This window comes from Lontra canadensis, unplaced genomic scaffold (assembly GCF_010015895.1).
Source record: "Lontra canadensis isolate GAN:19392208 unplaced genomic scaffold, GSC_riverotter_1.0 scaffold398, whole genome shotgun sequence".
In the NCBI taxonomy this organism is placed as follows: Eukaryota; Metazoa; Chordata; class Mammalia; order Carnivora; family Mustelidae; genus Lontra; species Lontra canadensis.
Genome location: NW_022631392.1, coordinates 24,084 through 43,831, shown reverse-complemented (window position 1 = coordinate 43,831; position 19,748 = coordinate 24,084). Strand labels below are relative to the sequence as shown.

The window sequence follows — 19,748 nt, the reverse complement described above, 5'->3', positions numbered from 1 at the left end:
GTTCTAATGGTGATTTTCTATTTCTCACACTTCTATATTTAATCTTTGGAATGCTTCTGTAAGGAAGGTTTATCCTGCAGTGATAGAAAACTTTTATCATCTTCCCTAGGTTCTTTTGACTACTCTAATAATTAAATTGACATAAGACAGATTTACAAAGGAAAAAAAAAACAAATTTAATTTCATATAGTATAAAAGCACCAAAGACATGAGAGACTCCTGGATAGTCAGGCTAATTGAAGTTTATGTATTATCCTGAGCTAAGGAGAAGGGGGTGGGGGTGGGGGGGTGGGGCTTCAAAGGCCTGGAAGACAATTCATAGGAAAATGAGAAATGCAAATGTGTGGTAAACAAAAGTTTGTCTTGCCATGCGGATAAGTCTTGCTGATATTAAAAGTCATCTCTGGGGTTAATAGCTCTTCCTTGTATGGGGCCTCTATAAAAATTCTCTTAGGCAGTTAAAGGAGAGGTTAAAAACAACAACAACAAAATAAACTTTCCTGAGTCTGCTGGGTCCTAGTTGCCTTTGTTTCAAAGCAATCCATGTGCCAGTGTGGCATATTTTGGGGTGATGTACTCTTCTCCCCCTTACTCCTTTCTCTCTCATTTGTTTATTAATTGTAGGAGCTGGAAAACTTTTTTTGATAAGGGCCAAGTAATAAATATTTTAGGCTCTGGAGGCTGATTTTTGTAGGAAGAATGAAAAAATACCTAATTACTAACTTACTTGGAGACCTTATTACAAACTTTGTAACCTTTTGTGATTCTGGTTTCTGTTAGTCTACTGTTAATTATGTATTTGCAGAAGAATATTTCATAATAAGATCTTTGAAAAAACTGAGACGTTTAGGGGCGCCTGGGTGGCTCAGTGGGTTAATAGGCCTGCCTTGGGCTCAGGTCATGATCTCAGGGTCCTGAGATTGCATTGGGGCTCTCTGCTCAGCGGGGAGCCTGTTTTCCCCTCTCTCTGCCTGCCTCTCTGCCTACTTGTGATCTCTGTCAAATAAATAAATAAAATCTTAAAAAAAACAAAAAACAAAAAACCTGAGACATTTAGACATTATTTTAATAAATGGAAGGTAATATCTACTCTTGGGTGAACTTTTTGGTATTTAAACATTTGACAATTGGGCGATATCTTTTCTTACTGGAAACACAATCTTAAAACTTAGGCCAACTTCAGAGGTCGGTTCTTATATTTTATAGATTATAAAACCGAGGCTTGGAGGACTTAAGTAAATTGTGTGAGGTCATGTATAGGGCTGGGACCAGAATGCAGACTCTAATACTAGTGAGTTGTTTCTTCCATTACCCTTTGTTGCCAAACAAGAAGAAATGAATATATCAGATTAAAAAAAATGTAGGGTTAAACTAATCTTTAAAAAGTTTTGCAACAAAAATGATTTAAAACTGGCCATTAAATATAATATTGGAAAAAGAAAATCCTTGTCTATTTGGTCTTTATGACTGCTTGCTCAATGCTGTGAAAGGTGGCAAGCAATAAAATAAGTTCACAGAAATAAAACAAATGCTCTGGCTACCATTTATTTAGGCAGTTGTCAGGAAAGATGAATTAGCCATACAAATTCCCCAGAGGTGGCATGATGTGTACGACTAATAAAACGATACCTGATGATTCCCTTGGAGAAGGAAAGCATAACCTCAAAGAAGAATCAGAATTAACAAGAAATGAGACCAATCTTTCACAGCAGCATGAAGGTTAGAAAGATAAAGCTATAGTACTCTAAAAGCCATGAAATTACTTCTAAAGGCAATAATCGATTTAGTGGGAAACATTAGAAAACTACAAGTCAAAAAACAACATCAACAAGAATGGTAAGCCCTGGAGGTCACAGACATCGGAAAAAGTGCCTGGTAAATCCTGTTTCCCTCCCCCTGCTCTTCAGCTAAGATTGATTCTATGCTGAATCCTGAACCTGAAACAACTCTGCTTCCTGAGGAGAAACCCTTTTTACTTACTATGAGTTACTTTTCCTTCACTTGCTCCTTGCAGAAAAGGAAGGAAGAAAGGATGGGGGTAGGGTAGGGTGGGAAGAAGGGAGGGAGGGGGAGAGAGAAGTAGAGAGGGAGGGAGAAATGAAGCAAGGGGGAAAAAAAGAAGAAAGTTAAGTCTACCACCCTCCATTTCCTTTTGTGATTATTTTCTTTACTAGGTTGGTTGATCAAAAAGCCTTCAATGGAATAGATTAATGGCCCATTCTTGCTTGTCACAAGAATACAGTTGTGTAAATCATCACAGGTAATGATTTTCTTGATCATTTCAAGTCTTTTCTGAATAACATGCATTGCTCTGTGGTCTGATAATCTGCATCGACTCTTCTTACATTTGTCAATTGGAAATTTCCATTTATAATTAGTTATTTAGCTGGCACTTTGTGTCCTGTGGACACTGAGGTGGAAGAAAGTCTCAGGGTTCGAGCAGAACAATGATCTTTAGGTAAGTGGTTCTTTAATTCATTTGAGATCATCATTTCCTGTGTGAGGAACAACTCCAGACACTGGCTAGGGAAGTGTAGCCAAGTTAGAATGATAATTTTCTGTAATTTCTAAGGTTTAAAAAATGAGCACTTATTTTTCTTTGATAATTACAATAATATTAAACATTAAACAAAGTCATCAGAACAAAGTTAGATGATTAAAAATGAGAAAGTGTAAGCTTTTGTTTCTTTAATTTTATTTATACAATTTAATTTTTGTTAAATAATAGTTGTATCTTTTTTTGAAGGACTGATTCTTCTGTACACTTCTCCATGCTTCTTACTCCCAAATCCCATTACCCAGAGACAAACACTTTAAGTCATTTCATTGCTTTTTTCTAGTGCTTTAGTCCATGTTTCTAAATAAGTACATAGTAATATTTCTGATTTTCAATTGCAGATATCTATTGAATTCCTCCTTAGTTGAGGTTTTATTTTTTCTCTTTGGCTCCTCCCTTCCCATCACACACATTTTTCCTGCTCCTATAGTTGTAATACACATACTCACAGTCATTGGTTGAATCAATACCTAAATATCAATCACAATAAAGCCTGTAGATTTTCTAGCCACATAAATATAACTTTGGCTTATCTTCTAGGAAAGAAATTATGTTGCCTCTCATTGGTAGCTTTTGGTTTCTTCTAGTGGTATCCTTGAAAAAAATTTTTTTTCCAGTCCCTGAAAGTGAATACACTCACGGAGTAGTGAGAAAAACAGATTTTACTAAAGACCCATTAGAGGTGCTGGGGAGAAAGAATTTCCTCTAGTTTTCAAGGTCCTACCTGGACTTAGAATCAAATTGACATGAGACAGATTAGCAGGAGAAAATCAAATTTAATAGCATCTGTATGGGGGAATCCACCAAGAAATGGAAATTCCAAAGACAGGCAACATGATGTATATATGAGCTAAGGAGAAGGATAGGGGCCTGAAGATCAAACAGGTGAAAGACCATTAGCAGGAAAGTGAAAGGAGATGTTTGAAAAACAAAGAAGATCTGTTACACAGATAAGTTTCTCAGGTACTAAGAGGCATCTCTGTTAATAGCTCTTTCCCTAATAAAGCAAGCAGTTGAGCTTTTTCTGAAAATGCTGGCTTTGGATTGCTTTTGAGTCACAATAATGTTTATGCCAAAGTGGCCCTTCTTGGGGTGGGTACCCTTGGCCCCTACAAAAGAGAAGGCTTTAAGGGGGCACAGGACATATACTATATTAAACCACATAATATTTTTACCTCTCTAAAAATCTCCAGAGGAATCAATTCTCATGTCTTCTTTTCTCATTTGCCAGACAATGAAAATCTCTTTATTTTTTTTCTCCCCGCAATAATTTATATAATTCTCTGTGCATAGATCTCCCTCTGATTCTCCCATTTTTTGCTTTGCCCTAACCATTTCTAACACATATATTTTCAGGCATTGGGCTTCTCTACCTTTGTGTTCTTAGAAACAAAATATGATATCAGTGTTCTGTGTCCAGATAGGCTGTGTTATTCCCTGGTAATGAATAGCCCCTGCATCTCAAGTGCTTGATATTTTAAAATTAAATTTCTTGAACATGGGACATATGCAGTGCAAGTTGGTAGGAGGTCTGCATCAGGTGGATTTATGTTTCCATGATCATGGCAACAGCAAGAAAGGTGACACATATTATCTCCACTCATATGTTAGAAAAAGCAAGTCATATGTCCACACATAGTTTTGGTAGGGCCAAGGAAGTGTAATACCCTATTGTGTGCCAGGAGGGACAGATGGAATATTTTTAAATAGTTCTAATGACAACCTTAACCACTAGAGTGAGCATAGAGACTCTATGGAGGCTCCTACAAATAACATATATTTTAAAAGTTATCGTGAAAATAACTTTTTTCCCATTACATATACTTTGAAAGCTTCTAGGAAAAAGATTCCGGGGTGCCTAGGTGGCTCAGTCGTTAAGCATCTGCCTTTGGCTCAGGTCATGATCCCAGAGTCCTGGGATCAAGCCACACATCCAGCTCCCTGCTCTGCAGGAAGCCTGCTTCTCGCTCTCCTACTCCCCCTGCTTGCATTCCCTCTCTCGCTGTATCTCTCTCTGTCAAATAAATAAAATCTTTTTAAAAATAAGGTAAAAGGAAAAGGTCCCAATTAACCTGACTGACTTCTGTCTAAGTCACCCATTGGATCACATGTTAGTCTAATAGAGAAAGATATTGTTCCCCTTATTTTGAAATGTCTTCAGAAAACATCCTTTTATGAATTTACTTTTCAATTACTTAATGAATGAATGAATTTAAAGTATTATAAAACCTGGGGGTGTCTGGGTGGCTCAGTCTGTTAAGCAGCTGACTTTGGATTTTGGCTCAGGTCATGATCTCAGGGTTGCCAGGATGGAGCCACAAGTCAGGCTCCAAGCTCAACAGGGAGTCTGCTTGAGGATTCTCTCTCTCCTTCTCCCTCTGCCCCTCTTCCTGCTATCCCTTTCTAAAATAAATAAATATATCTTTTTAAAAAATATTATAAAAGCTATTTAAGCTCTACAAAAGGTGACACCCTAACTTCTGAGAACTAAATATAAATTTGAGGCAAAACCTTAATTATTATACACATAGTTGGTTTGTCTCTATAAGGGAGGAAAAAATAATTTTCCCTTACCCGTGTAGGTTCTTGGCTGAGACATCCCCAACTCCCAACCCCTGTAATAACTGATAGATTAACAGGAGAAAAACAATTTTAATAGCATGTATACCTATTGTATATATGGGAGAGACTCAGGGGAACTAAGTAACTTTCTAAAATGGCCCAAGCCACTACCTTAAATAATATCTTCAGCTAAAGACCCAAAAAAAAGGGGGGGGGGAATGTTGGGAGGAAGGGAGAGTCAGTTATGGGAGGTTACCAGGCAAAGAACAATAAACAAGCATTATGTTCTGCAGCTGTGGTTGTTGTCTTCTCAATTGATAAGAATTTCTAGGGATTTAGAGTCTTCCTTCTCTTCCTGGTACAGAGAGGCAGAAACCCTAACACTGGAGACTTCCCTTATAAATGTAAAAATGTCTCTTACAAAAAGATAACTTCTAGGCTTACAGAGCTTTTCCTTTGTGGTTTAAAAAAATAATAATTAGCTTCGAATAATCCTTATGCCAAAGAGACATATTTTGGGGTAGCCAGTTCTGCTCTCTCTTACTGTATCACCTGTAAGTTTTAATTATTAAAAAAATTAAAATAGTACTTCTTTAATATTGAGAACATTGAAAATACTGAAGGTAAATTTGCCTCAGTAAAATTCTAGTCTGAAACTGAATACCAGCCAGTATCATATATTAACTTCAGGGCCTTGAAAAAGAATATTACTATAATGATAATGTAGGTCTTTACTCACAGCGTAATATATTTCTAATTCAAGTAACTATCATTTCAGGTCCAGTAAGCAAATAGAGACTTCCCATTCATTTCATGCAAGCCTCTGAGCTGCCTGCGGAAACAAATGTCTCTCATTGCTGGACTAGGTTGGGTTCAAACTGGTGACTTGCAGGTGAAAGGTTGTGGATTCTGTTATAAATCATCTAAGCTACCCATTCCTCAAGCAGAAAGGCACTGTATCAGACAAGAGAGGGGAGAATTTGACTAAATTCATTAACACATTACACTACTCTGTTGGCAAAAAATCTTCTTGAATAAAATAACCTACAAAAAGCAGCTTCCTTTTTTTATTGTAACATATGGAACATATATGAAGAAAATGTGCCAATTACAATGTCCTGCAAATTGCTATAAATTGTTAGTGAGAAAATTCATTTGTAATTCCTAGGTATTTCTTCTTGTCTGTGACTGTCAAACAGTGACAGTATGATGGATAGTGTCACCACAAGCAGATCTCCCATGGACACAGTCTCTGGCCTCTGTCGGATAACACTACAAACCTGACTTTTATACTCACTATTAGCATTCTTGGAGAACAAGCTATTTACTTTTCTGCTGCACTATTTTCTATTTATTTGCATTAAATATACATTGGAGAGTAAAAAATGATTGTTGAGATGTAGCTTGGTTAGTAAAAAATGATTGTTGAGATAGAGTTGAGAGAGAAATCAAGAGCTATAGTAGAGATACTCATGACTTCATGAGGATAATTCCCTTAAATAATTTCTTAAGACAATACAAAAAGATGAAGACAGAATATAGTTTTGTGGTTAGTTAGCATTAAATTTCCAGTGAAAGTTTGAAATGTACTCTTGCACTTTTCTATGAGATATTTTGAACTTCTTAAAGCACTATGGCAGAATATTTTTTCCTGGAAGGATTCCAAAATGATTTCAACAGCAATTTTATGCAAAATTGGTCAACTACTTACTTTTTACCATGTAGTGTTCCAGCTTATGGAAATGAACAAAACCAGACATTACTAGCATTATGTAACTTATATTCTACTGAGAAGACAGAATAGAAATGGATAAACAGATGATAATGATGTAGGCAGGCCTGGTCTGAGGACCCAAAGAGGGTGTTCCACAAGACCAGCCAAGAGGATCCTTGGCTTCATGAATGATAGAAATCAAATGCAAGCTGAGAAGAAGTGAGAGCAGATTTTATTGAAAATATATAGTGTAGATACAGACAGAGCATCTGGGAGACTTAGAAAGGAAAGGAGAGAGAGTTTTATCTCTTTTTGGGGGTCTAGGGTTTTCAATGAGGATTCTGTTTTGGTGTACAGGTCCTCTCATGCATGTAAGAACTGGTCAGAACAAAAACAAGGGTCCAAGGTCCTCTGTAAAGTCACTTATTTCTTACAGCCACAGGGTATTGGTGTTGAGATATCTAGTGCAGTGGTCTGGAATACATACAGCATGGCTTCACTTGGTCATGCCTTAGATGTTATCTATTGTGCTGGAAGTCTCCAAAGAAATTACTAACACCTTGATGCATACAAGGAGGACATACATTTTCTCTGCTGTGAGACACGTGTAAGGCAGGGGTACTGGTCCTAGCAAGAATATAGGCAGCAAAAAAGCAGTCCTTCCTGGGGTCCCTTCAGCTTCCTTATCTCAATAATAATGATAAGTTTTTTTTTTAAATTTTTAAAGATTTTTATTTATTTGACAGAGATCACAGGTAGGCACAGAGGCAGGCAGAGAGAGGAAGGGAAGCAGGCTTCCTGCTGAGCAGAGAGCCCAATGCGGGGCTCAATCCCAGGACCCTGGGATCATGACCTGATCGGAAGACAGAGGCTTTAACCCACTGAGCCACCCAGGTGCCCCAATAATAATGATAGTTTTAATAAGTACTATAAAAAAAATAAAACATAAGGCAAGTGAAATAGGTGTCATGCAGTTTTTCTCTCTTAGATGAGTCATTCATAAAAGGCCTGTATGAAGACATAATATGTGAGTAGAAGTTTGGGAAAGAAGTAATCCCAATTGTGAGAGTATTTAAGGGAAAATTATTTAAGGCAGACCAAATTGAAGAACTCTAGTAGAGAATTTGCTTGGAGTGTTCAATAACTGGCCAGAAGATTGGTATGGTTGCAGAAAAACTAATAAGGAAGGAAGAGTAGGATATGATTTTAAAAAAAGGTTCCTCATGGGCCAAATCATTTGGGCCCCAAGCCATATAAAAGATTGGGATTTTGTTCCAAGTCTCATGGGAATGTTTGGAAGACTTGAGAGCAGGGAATTGAGGAATGATTTACCCGTTAAAGGATGTTGTATGGAAATAGACTCTAGAGGGTCAAGAATTGAAGAAAATAAGCTATTGCAGTAGCCCAGGCAAATGATTAGAACCAAGTGATTATAAAAAGTGTAACTTTTCTGGACATAGCTGATAGGATTTTTCAGTTTGAGAGGCACAAAGGCATCAAGAATAGTTCCAAGATGTTTTAACTAATCAGCTGGGTAAATGGTGGGACCATTAACTTCAATAGGAAACACTAAAAGGGAGGCAGATTTGAATGTTAGGGGGATGGATGCTCTATTTTGGACAGGCTTAATTTGTGAGAAGGTGCTTGTTAAATCCCTGTATTTATTTTCTATGCTGCATAAAAAAATCACCACAAATTTAGTGACTTAAAACAATACAAATTTATTATTTCACAGTTTTTGTGGGGTTGGAGTCTGGACATGGTTTAGCTGGGTTCTCTGCAAGCCTGCAAACAACCTGTCAGCTAGCTGGGTTTCTCATCGTGACATGATCCTGGAGAAGGCTCTGCTTCCAGGCTCATTCAGGTTGTTGGCAAACTTCCTTTCCTCACAGCCTTAGGATTTATGGATTCTTGCTTTTTTAAAATCAGCAGGGAAAGCAAGACTCTAGAGCAAGTCAGCTAGGAGGATGGAGACTTATATAATGTAACATGATTACAACAGTGATATCCTAATATCTTTGTCATATTCAAGTCACAGATCCTACTCATATTCAAGGGGAGGGGACTCTACAAGAGAATGAAAGCCAGGAGATCAGGATCATAGGGACCACTTAAAACATCTATAGATACCAAAGTAAATAAACTGGGTCGGAAATTGAATATACATTCCAGAAGAAACACGAGGCCTGGAGACATAAATTTGAGTTATCAAGGTATTGATATCTTAAGGCCTTAGGTCTAGATGAAAATATAATCAATGTTGATATGGAAATGATAGATACTTTATTCCAGTAGACACACAAAATATTATAGTCAGCTAGATTAAAAGAAAGGATGCAGAAAATAATTCTTGGGCCAGTTTTGATACTTAATGGGTCAGTTTCTTTGTTTTTTTAAAGATTTTATTTATTTGATAGCATAAGCAGGGAAAACAGCAGGCAGAGGGAGAGGGAGAAGCTGACCCCCTGTAGGGCAGGGAGTCCAATGTAGTACTCAATCCCAGGACCCTGGGATCCTTACCTAAGCAGAAAGCAGACGTTTAACTGACTGAGCCACCCAGGTGCCTCTAATGGGTCACTTCTTATTTGCCTTAACAGGGTTAGTGGCCATTATCGATATTTAGAACGTGCCACACAAACGCTGTGCTAAGAGCTAAGAGCTAAGGTCATCTCACTCTATCCCTACAATAAACTAATGAGATAGATAGTATTACTTCTTTTTAGTTGATAAGGAAACTATGGCTGTAGCTCACATGGCCACTAAGAGATATAGTCAATGAATGTGGTATGACTCCATAGTCTGTACACTTAACCCACATCCTGTGCAATGCTTCCCTTTGTGTCCAGCTTGCCTGGATCAAATCTACTTCTTTTGTTGTTTGTTTGTTTGTTTGTTTGTTTTTTAAAGATTTTATTTATTTATTTGACAGACAGAGATCACAAGTAGGCAGAGAGGCAGGCAGAAGGGGGGGGGGGGTAGCAGGCCCCCCGCTGAGCAGAGAGCCCAATGAGGGGATGTGGGGCTCCATCCCAGGACCCTGGGATCACGACTCTAGGCGAAGGCAGAGGCTCAACCCACTGAGCCACCCAGGCGCCCCTCAAATCCACTTCTGATCATTGATTGCAACTCTTTATGTTTGCCTGAGTTTGTCATTCTTCTTGGTTTGTTTTCTCTTGTCCTCCATCCAGATCATATACTTCCTCCTTCCTTGGGAGTTGTCAGCCAGTGACTTTGTCGCCACAACTGCTTTAACATTGCATGATAGACATAATTTTTTGTAAACATTAGTTTTTTTCATTAAAGACTAAAATATCTGAGGAGTTAAAAACTGAGTTAGTGCACAGGAAGGAGAGAAAAATCTGTAATTTTGAATCTGAAGAAGAAGGAAATCCAAGAAGAAAGAAGTATTTTTGAGTAGGAGAGAAAGAAATAAACATTTTCATCATTCTCACAATTATTATAGAAATAGGTTATATTCTTTATAAGAGGAACAAAGGCATTGTGGCTTGAAGAATTAATTTACTTTTTCAGCATCAAAAAAAGATGATACAAAATGTTTCTCAATTATAGTGGAATGTTTTATAGTAGAAATTTTAGTTGATTCCTTTTTAAAAATTTTTTATTTTGCATTTGGCTCCTGCTGAACGGTTATAACTAATACATACTATATAATGCATTCATTTCTGTGGTTCAGATTATATGTAGGATGTGGTTTAATATATCTCTTTTACCTAAGTATTGTTATTCTTGACCCAATATTAGCATTAAGATGTTTCTACTTAATATTCAAATAAAGGTGGACAAGAACACATTTTTTCCCTCTCACTAAGAACAGTCTTAGATAAAACAAATTATTCGAGTTTAAAAAAAAAGAACCCAAAATTTACACTAGCTTTTTTTCATAGAAAACTCTAATCCATTTTTCCAGCATAAATAAAATACACATTTTATAGACTGTATGAGAATACAATTACATCTACTGATGAACAACTCTGACTTATGCCTGTGCTGTAACACATTCTGATTCAGGATTATTTCTAAGGCGTATGATATCCTTATAGACCAGTTTCAGTTTGAAAGTACTCAAATTAAGATTATGGAAGACAGCTAATGAAACACCAGAAAAAATACCCTTTTACCTTTAGTAAAATGTCATGTCTCCCTAGGAGTGCTATATAGCAAAGTACCGTACTCTGGATGGCTTAAAGCAACGTGCAGTTTCTTGTCTTCCAGCTCCGGAGGCCAGAAGTCTGAAGTCAAGGTGTTGGCAAGGCCAATGCTTTCTTCTGAAGGTATGAGGAAAGGAGCTTCCCCTGCCTTTCTTCTTGTAGCCTATGCTGTCCTGGCTTGAAGTAGATGCATCACTCCAGTCTTTGGTCTTCGTGTGACATTATCCCTGGGTTTCTTTGCATCCTCTTCCCTTTATTTGTGTCTTTGTGTCCAAATTTTCCCTTTTTACAAGGACACCAGTCAAATTAGATTGAAGCTGAGCGTAATGACCTTATTTAAACTTGTTTACCTTGTAAAGACTTTATTTCTAAATAAGCTTACATTTGGAAGTATGGAGGGTTAGGATTTCAACATAACTTTTTATGGGTACACAGTTCAACCCATAACTTATGTATAAAGTCACACATTTAAAATCACATGATTTAAAACACATGATAAATCGTATGATAAAAACATATGATTTAAAATCATATGATAAAACATTTGTGCCGAAATACTGAGTACGGCTTGCTGTTGAAATTGATGTCCTCATGTTTACTGCTTCATGCAGACTAACCACATTATTTAACCTATTTTTAATTGAACTTGTTCTAGAGTCCTATACATTATCAAAATACATTTCTTTTTCTTTCCTTTTATATGATTCAACATGGCAGAATATAGATTTAAAGAGAATTTAATAGTATTAACCCAACAATAATTTAGAAAAAAGATGCTATAAACAACAAGCGAAAAATATGTATCACAAAACTCTAACAATAAAATGAAGATCTATAATTATGAGCAATACTAGACATTAATTTATATTTAAATACATATTAAATAAATCACCTATGGTTAGGATAGTTTACATGTGATTTTATCTATAGGCAGGAGTTTAAAAAGGTAATTATAAAGTTAAAAAGGTAATTCCCATTCTCTAAGTTTATGTTCTTTTTATATTTATATAATACTGTTTAGAGACAAATTATTAATGTTTAGGGGTACCTGGGTGGCTCAGTGGGTTAAAGCCTCTGCCTTTGGCTCAGGTCATGATCCCAGGGTCCTGAGATCGAGTTCCGCCTCAGGCTCTCTGCTCAGCTTCTTCCTCTCTCTCTGCCTGCTTGTGATCTCTGTCTGTCAAATAAATAAATAAAAATATTTCAAAAAAATAAAATAAAATTATTCATGTTTATAACTCTGAAAGCTATTAGGAATTCAGTGAGTTGTTATTATGTATGCATTTCATTTGTAAGGTGAACTTCTTAGTACATTCTGCCTTGATTAGGGTTGTCTATACAGAAAGACTTTGAACAATTGTCAAGATATGCAGCTGCTGCTGCTGCTGCTCCTACTACTAGCTAACACTTAAGTAGCGGTTTTTATTTCTAATTTAACTGTCGTGACAACGTTGTGAGGTAGGTACTATTAGTGTCTGCAAAATACAGATGAGGAAAAGGAGGCACAGAAAGTTAAAGTGACTTGCCCCAGGTCATACCACAATTTGTCAGATCTGGGATTAGAAACCAGATGGTCTGAATTCAAGGGCCCTCTAATTGTTAGTTATGACCAAGCATTACATATCAGCCATATGTAATTATCATCATGCTTTTTTGGTCACCGTTTTGCCTAATAATTATTATTTTAAATCTAATATGGTTTGTCTTGACAAAGGAAGTAGAAAAAGAGGCATTATTTTAAAAAGTAGCAAACTTTCCTTCTACATTCTAGCCATAAAATGGAGATTAAAGCATGTATTTTTTAAAAGATTTTATTAATTTATCCGACAGAGATCACAAGTAGGCAGAGGTAGGGAAGGGGGCGGGGAGCAGGCTCCCTGCTGAGCAGAGAGCCTGATATGGGGTTAGATCCCAGGACCCTGGGATCATGACCTGAGCTGAAAGCAGAGGCTTTAACCCACTGAACCACTCAGGCACCCCTAAAGCATGTATTTTGAGCTAAAACATGTAAAGATTTCTGACCATGTAAGTGGTCATATCCTAATGAAAGAAGAGTATATCAGCCTCTTAAACTTGTAAAAACTCTCTCTCTCTTTTTTTTTTTTTTTTTTTTGGTGGTATCCATTTATCTCGTGACATTGCTTCTACAGTTTTGAATCACTTTGTTATTTTGCATTTTGACACAAAATTATGAGTTGATAATGAGAAAGTTTGCTTAGATTTGTGTCTGAATGAAATTGACTAATAATTTAGACTAGTAATTTACAAATTACCTTAATACAGTAGCATGAGATAATGAATTACCCTCAAATATTTTAATTTTAATGTCTTTTCTTTTAAGATTTTATTTATTTATTTGAGAGAGAGAGCATGAGCAGGGGGAGGGTCATAGGGAGAGGGAGAAGCAGACTCCCTACTGAGCAAGGAGCCTGACATCTGGGGTCAATTTCAGGCCCCTGGGATCATGACCTGAGCTAAAGGCAGATGTTTAACTGGCTGAGCTACCCAAGTGACCCCTTGAATGTCTTTTAATTGTGAATTATCTGAAGAATAGTGAAGTTTAGAAACACCAGCATTTATTTTATATTGCAAATTCAAATTCACTGGGCTCAATGAGGTGATAGCTCATTATAGTTGAGATATTTTACTCATTCTTTATGCAGAAGAGTCTGCTATAATTAAGGGAGAAAAATTATCATCTCTAAATCTGTTATTTCAGTTTGTATGATATCTGCCCAATTTAATTAGTTCTATTATTTATGGCGTTTACTCTGGAATTTCTTTTTACATTTTATTATGTGTTCTATGAAGAAAATGGGATTGAAGGCTTAGTTATGTTTTTTTTTTAAATTGTAGTCATCTTTTTCTTGTTATTTTTACTTCCAATACTGTTCCAGAATCTTAAAAAGGAAAAAAAATAGTTAACTCAATTTTTAGAACTATGCACTTGAGAGCTGGTCCCTCAAAAAACACAGAACAACCCTCCACAGATTCACGCTGTATTTGGGACAGGATGTTGCAGGTTGATATGAATCTTCTCACCTTCTGATCCCTTGGAGGAGCAGAATGACACTAAATACCACTTAGCCATACTCTCATGTTTTCTAACTTTTGAATCAAATTCTGTGTACTTTCTCACAATGTACTAAAAACAGAGAAGCAATAACAGGTTTAATAACAGTGGCTGGACAGTGACCAGCACTCCCATTTTTTGTATTTTGTAGGAAAATATCAGTGCAAAGAACCACAGCTAGCTTTCTGAATTTTTTTGGAAATTTTTAATCTTCTTCTGATTGTTTTTCCTGAAAGGAATTATAATCTGTCTAAAGGAAAAACTAAAGTGGCCTGAAGAGATTTTTACCTTTATGGGACTTTAAATCTTCAGTGTGGAGGAAAATTAAATTTATATTGCAGGTGAAACTCAAGAATCCAAACCCCCTCACAAAGGCGTTTTGCTTTTTATACTTCACTTCAGAGTCCAAAGACAGTCTTTATTTAGTCAAAGTATTCTACAGTGTTTTCCCTAACCTTCATATTTGCATATAAATGTCTTTTTTATGGAAACTTTGAAGGTTCTTTATGCCATTTCTAATGCATACAGCAAGCACTGGTAACTCCAAAGTATAACTCGTCTGACACTAAATTAGGGCACACTATTATCTACGTGAAATTATTTAAAATATGTGATGTGTTCTGATTTCATTCTAGAATTACTGCTTACAAAGAAGTGGTGATCTTTAAGCAATATGATTGAAAAAGTTTTTCCAGTCTGTTCTGGCATATCTCTTTTAATTCTGTATTGCTCTTGATCAATGTTTTTGAGTTTTTGCTAGAATTAAACTTTATGCTTCAAAGCCCTGTCAAGTCTTTGTACACAAGATTTCAATGCTAATTTTTTATTAATAAATCTTTGCATTATGAAATATTTGTAGGTTTGTAAAAGAGTTACAAAGAAAGTGCAGAGAGTTCCTGCATACCCTTCATCCATTTTCACTTTATGTCAACATCCTACATAACCAAGGCACATTTGTTAAAATAAGCAATTAGCATTGATATTTTACTATTAAAAGAAAAACAATAGACTTTGTTCAGATTCTTCCGTTTTTTTCCAAGAATGTCCCTTTTCTGTTCCAGGATCAAATTTCTATCCCAGGACACACAGTCAACATGGCATTGGAGTTTCATTCATTGCCTTCTACAGTAAGCTGTGATTGGGCTTGCTTGATGGTCCTGAGAAGGTCCTTGTGTTCCTGCTGCTCTTGTCAATTGCACACTCATTTGAACTCCGTGGTCTTAGTAGCTTCTGTGTCCAAACTGTTGAATTAATGTTCTTGGTGGAATTCATAGACATCAATGACTATAATGATGGTAGAAATGAGATGATGACAAAAAGAATGTAGAAAAAGAGGTTTAGTTTAGTTGTTTTTAGTAGACAGATCCTTTTCATGCATCAAATCCCAGTTTACAATATATGTCCATTATTGCAATGTCATGAAAAGACCTAGGACAGGGGTGCCTGGTTGGCTCAGTGGGTTAAAGCCTCTGCCTTCGGCTCAGGTCATGATCCCAAGGTCCTGGGATCAAGCCCCACATCCGGCTTTCTGCTCGGCAGGGAGCCTGCTTCCTCCTCTCTCTCTCTGCCTGCCTCTCTGCCTACTTGTGATTTCTATCTGTCAAATAAATAAATAAAATCTTAAAAAAAAAAGACCTAGGACATTTTAAACATTCACAAGGCAACAGGATCCAGGACATCAATTAATACCACACACTCAACCTTTGTTAACTGTAGGTTTAGTTTTCCCAACCAATCAAAAATGGAGATTATTTTTACCTAAAATGTGTCATTTAGAAAGTTAGTAGATTAAAAATCTTAAGGATTATACATTAAAATATTTTGAAATATGTCTTAGTTTTATGTATGTATTTGTATATATATATATGCATTATGTATATACTTATACATATAACAAATGTTTCAAAATATTTTAAAGTTTAACCCTTAAGTTTTTTAATTCACTTAGCTCTTAAAAAAAATACATATGTAGGGGAGCCTGAGTGGCTCATTGGGTTAAGCCTCTGCCCTCAGCTTAGGTCATGATCTCATGTCCCGGGATCAAGCCCTGCATCGGGCTCTCTGCTCAGCAGGGAGCCTGTTTCCCCCTCTCCCTGCCTGCCTCTCTGTCAAATAAATAAATAAATAAATAAAATCTTTAAATATATATATATATATATATATGTGTGTGTGTGTGTGTGTGTGTGTGTGTGTCTACACACACATACTTATTTAATGCTAGAAATTTTTCTCTCAGCACTGTTTTAGCTGTGTCCATCAAATCTTGATTTTTTTTTTTTTGCATTTTTAGATTACCATTTGAATTTATGTATTTTTTTTTCCAGTTTTCATTTGTTTTTGGCTCTTGGGGCAATGTTATCTTTTCAATATGGAAAAAAAACAAGTTCAACCCAAAATAGAAATTTGAAGTGTAAGACAGGATAAAACCAAGAGAGAGGATGGGGATGGGGAGAGGCTAGGAAGGGAATAGTAAAAGGAAGAGATGAGATGTTGCCAAAAGACAGAGGGTCTCCTTGTCCCCTCTCTGGTGGAATGGCCCAAGTATTTACTTGGTAATACACACCTTTCTATATGTACACAGCAGGGCTGGTTTTTTGTTAAGAAAAGATAGGGATAAAGAGGGCCTTTCTGGAGGCATTAGGGACCCAGATTAGTCCCTCTTCCCTTTCTTGGCCCCCTTCTCTGACCAGGGGAGAAGGAAGGAATTCAACATGTGAAGAAGGTTAGGTAGGAGAGGGAAGGAATCCACTCAACAGGGTGTGGCACACCACTGCAAAGGAAACAGCTCAGGACAGAGCTTGGAAGGAACTGAAAATGGAGATACTACTGTTAACAGCTTTCCTGAAGCTGAGAGAGGAGCAGGTAGATACCTGGAAATGAGGATTTCTTTCTTTCTTTTTTTTTTTTTTTTTAAGATTTTATTTATTAATTAGAGAGAAAGATCACAAGTAGGCAGAGCAGCAAGCGGGGAGGCGGGGGCGGGGGGTGGAGCAGGCTCCCTGCTCAGCAGAGAGCCTGATGCGGGGCTCGATCTCAGGACCCTGAGATCATGACCTGAGCCAGAGGAAGAGGCTCACCCAGATGTCCCAGAAATTAGGATTTCAATAGCCTGTATCCCTCTCTAAAACTGCTCTAAAATAGAAAATGCTTCCTCTTCCTCCTATGTACCTCTACCTGCTGTGAGGTAGTTTGGTTTCCTTTTCACTGAGTTAACATATGGGCTTAGGATGGTGGCCATCTTTCCGAGTTTTCAGCACATGGTTCTAAATGGATCTGATGAGACCCAGCTTCTTGGAGAATTATCTTTAAAAATCAAAGGAAAATACCAGTTGTTAGGATGGGAAAAGTGGACACCAAAAGGAAATACAGGGTTACCTAGATTGGCAGAAATGTAGGTTTCCCAAGAGTGGGAGGGGGACCTTGAAAAAAACAACAAAATATTGAGCTTCTTTTATGTGCCAAACACTAGTCTAGGACCACACACTCCAAAAAAGGAAACAAAATAAAACAAGGTAGAGGCAGAAAATGCAAATTCTGGGGGGCAGTTGAGGAAGACTGCTGAGGGAACTGAGAAGCCTGAGGTGATGGTCTCTGCCTTATTTTTTCTCTTCCTCTGCAGTGGCATCCTGGTACTGCTGGTACTCAAAGAGAAGGTTGTTCATGTTGCGCTCAGCTTCAGTGAATTCCATCTCATCCATGCTCTCACCTGTGTACTGGTGCCAGAATGTGGCCCTAAACTGCTCTGAGATGTGCCTGAAGAGCTCCTGTGTGGCCGTGCTGTTTGCAGTGAAGGTGACTGCCATCTTGAGGCCACAGGGTGGGATGTCACAGACAGCTGTCTTGACATTGCTGGGGATCCATTCCACGATATAACTACTATTCTTGCTTTGTGCATTGAGCATCTACTTCCTCATCTGACCATGAAAGTTAGCAGCTGTGGTGAGGTAATGGCCATGACTGGGGTCACAGACAGTTGTCATGTTCTTGACATCAAAGACCTGCTGGGTGAGTCTGAGCACAGTGAGGGCCTGATACTGCTGGCTTCCATGGCTGGTCAGAGGGGCAGGCGGAACCAGGCATGAAGAAGTGGAAAAGTGGGAAGGGCACCATGTTGACTACCAGGTTGCAGAGGTCTATATTATCTTTGACTGTATTTTTCTGTATGGCTCTTTGGTGGTTGTTCTATTATATTGTGTGTGTGTGTGTGTGTGTGTGTGTGTATGTCATATCTATATATTTGTGTTATATCTTTTCTATCTTTGTCCATTCTGTGATATGTCTTACAGTCTACTGGAGTTATTTCTTTAGCAGTTTAAGTTAAATGTAGAAAACTCATCTCCCTTTATCTCTTTTTATTCTCCCCCATTTATAATGTTTTAAAAATATTTCCTTTACATATATTAAAAACCATATCAGTGTTAGAACAGTGTTAGTTGTTTCAACTATCAGTAATTTTAAAAACTAAAGAGAAGGAAAGTCTATTTTATTTACCGTAATTTTCCTTACTGTGTTCCTTAGCAACACATTTCCTTAGTTTTCCTTCATCTGATAATATCTTGAGTTTTTCTTCATTGTTGAAGGATATTTTTATAGTGTATAGGACTTTTTTATTGTGTATAGGACTCTAGGTTGACAGAGTTTTGTTGTTGTTGTTGCACTAGAAAAATACTGCACTACTCCCTTCTGCTCTCTGTGGTAAAGTATTCTTTTTCTTTAGTTATTTCCAAGGTTGGTCGTTAGTTTTTAAGCTTTCATTATGGTATGTCTTGGCATAGATTTCTTTGGGCTTATCCTGTTTAGGGTTCACTCAACTTCTTGAATATGAAAGTTTATGTTCCTTGTCATATTTGGGAAGTATTTAGCCATGATTTAGTACTTTTCCAGCTTCCATGAAGCTAGAAAGTCTTCTCTTCCCCTGAGACTCTGATAGCCAGAATGTTAAATCTTTTGTTATAGTCCCAGAAATTCCTGATAGTTTGTCTGTCTATCTATATCTATCAATCATCTATTGGTGTGTATATTCTCTTTGTTGTTCAGACTAATTAAAGGGTTAGATAAGAAAAAATCCATTAAACATTCTCCCCTGTGAGGTGCAAATAAGACTGAAAAAAATATAGTAATAGAACACAATGTGTCTCTGTAATGAACAATATTTATATAGTTATAATGAGATAAATACTGTTATGGAATATAAGCTTTATGATAACTAATATTCAAAAGACAGCAAGCTTAATTGTTATTGAATATAAGGTAAATATTACCAACTTTGCAATAAAAATATAATGTACTGGTGGCAGAAACTGGATGATAGAGTGATAAGAGTTGGAAAAAATGATAACACTATCATCTGGCAAAGTAAGGAATCAAAAAATCAAATCTGAAAATGATGGAATAAAAAATGAGTTTTAGCTGTTACCTATTTCACAGTAACTGTGTAAGATATGACTTAGGTACTCATCAAACTGTATTTTTAGTAATAAAAAACAACTAATCCAAGTTTCTAGCTGCAGCTTGCCATAACTGAGTTATAGCCAGTAAATGTAGAAAAATGTAATATACACTATATGTTGACTTCTCAAAATCATATCATGTTTTAATTTTCTACATTTTTCATGCTTTTCTAATATAGCTTTATTTTCTCTAGAATTGCTTATCTTTTATCTTTTCTTTTTG

General features: G+C 36.8%; 1 long non-coding RNA gene and 1 pseudogene across 1 annotated transcript in view; one reads left to right on the top strand and one right to left on the bottom strand.

Annotated features, from left to right (window-relative positions):
* The window catches only part of LOC116862936, a 28,244-nt gene extending 17,135 nt beyond the window's left edge, over window positions 1–11,109 (top strand). Inside the window, exons 3-4 of the long non-coding RNA XR_004381742.1 lie at window positions 2,175–2,260; window positions 11,067–11,109. This is a non-coding gene — a long non-coding RNA (uncharacterized LOC116862936). The remainder of the gene's footprint in view (window positions 1–2,174; window positions 2,261–11,066) is intronic.
* A 6,490-nt stretch (window positions 11,110–17,599) lies between these two features.
* On the bottom strand, window positions 17,600–18,486 carry LOC116862937 (annotated as a pseudogene).
* Window positions 18,487–19,748: the final 1,262 nt, after the last annotated feature.